At 43.3% G+C, this 1,728-nt stretch overlaps 1 pseudogene; it reads right to left on the bottom strand.

The window, feature by feature from the left end:
• Nucleotides 1–965: 965 nt before the first annotated feature.
• Nucleotides 966–1,035, bottom strand: LOC142747579 (U2 spliceosomal RNA; annotated as a pseudogene).
• Nucleotides 1,036–1,728: the final 693 nt, after the last annotated feature.

Genomic DNA, 1,728 nt, shown 5'->3' on the forward strand with positions numbered 1-1,728 from the left:
AAGAGTAATTCACATTTTATTAGAACCAAAACAGCATTGAAAACTCTGTAAGTAGAAAACAAACAGTGATCCCTGATAAGATACACTATTAAAGTGTATATGAGCTCTGAATTATACTCAACTGCTGGACTATATACAAAACATTTATATTAATAATTTAATCTGTACAAAGAGATAATGCTATAAATATTGAATAAATACATTAGACGCCAGAGGAGATTCTGGCTTGGGTCGGACATTGACTTACAGGGAAGCTACCTCCAATAGGTGGCACTAGAGTGACAATTTTCCTTTTTCCAGAGGAAATCTAATTTGCATACTTTTTGCCATGGATCACAGCCTGTGAGACTTCATACCAGCTACATTTCTTGAATGAGGACCAGCAACCCCCGAGAGTTATCCCTGCAGTTTGACATCAAATTATGCATTGTTTTTGAGCTGGGACAAAACTTTGTGCATTATGCCTGTACTGTGACATCACTGAGTAAACTACCACTGCACTCTTATATCCATAAGTAAACTTTATCTAAGTTGCAACATCACTTATGCTCCTGCATTACAGAAAGACATATGGTATAGAGTGGAGACCAAAATAAGTATGGTTGTCATGTCCTGATCCCACTGCCAAAGGTGGCAGAGGCACAGCTAGGGGTTTAGCACACGGGGCTGATATGTAAGGGAGAATAAAGGTGTGTGCTCATATAGTGTGAAAGAGAGTGCGTGTAAATGTGCCTTCACTCAGTGGGATCCCACCCCCAGTGAGTTAGGGCACCCCAGGGTCACCAGCCCTGGGGCACATAGCAACTCGGGCTTCCAAACTACCCGACCTCCTGACCTTGATCCGGCGGTCACCTACAAATGATACCTTTAAACTAAATGCGTACACCAGAGCGATGACTGTTGTGGTTCCCTGCCCTCACCTCGGCGTTCTGTCATCCCCCTACGATGGTCCAGACTTCCATCGGCAGGGATGATTACTAACCTCAGCTTGAGCAGGTACTACACTTGATCTTAGCCAAAAGGCCGAGAAGCGGTGTGCACTAGCAGAAGTCTACTAGGCACGTCTACTAGATCAAAGAGTATTATGGCGGGGAATCTGGCGGTCATGGCGGGCCCACAATCTCATTAGGGTATGTTCCCACAGGTCGGATATGCTGCAGATTTTCTCCAACAGACTATCTGCAGCAGAATCTCAAAAAATCACTGATAAATCTGCCACACAAATCCGCAGCATATAGTGCATTTTCGCTGTGGAAATGCTGCAGTTTTCACACAGTGGTTTTACCTGCAGATTTAGTATTAAATATTGCTCATAGCAAAGTATATTTTGATTGAAAAAGCGTTATTGACAATCAATCGTCATCATACAAACATTACTGCGATGCAGCGCAAGCCAAGAAGCAGTAAATAATAAATAATAACAGTCGCCAAACATAACATGACGGTATAATACACAGTACAGGCTAGCCTATGCTATACATTACACCACATGCTACACTAACATTCTTGCATTCACTAAAGCCAAGCAACAAAGCATTACAGACAAGTGATGGGGTAGGGGAATGGTAAATCGCAGGCCTGAAGCTTTATTGAAAGACAACACACAAGAAGGGAGAGTGGGGGGAAGGGGAGTATCAGTCCCTGTGGCAGTCCTGGACGGACACACTCTCTCTCCGCAAAATCAGACGATTCCTGGCAAACCATATAGCGTCCTTAAAACAGTTCATA

This window comes from Rhinoderma darwinii, chromosome 2, assembly GCF_050947455.1.
Source record: "Rhinoderma darwinii isolate aRhiDar2 chromosome 2, aRhiDar2.hap1, whole genome shotgun sequence".
Taxonomy (NCBI): Eukaryota; Metazoa; Chordata; class Amphibia; order Anura; family Rhinodermatidae; genus Rhinoderma; species Rhinoderma darwinii.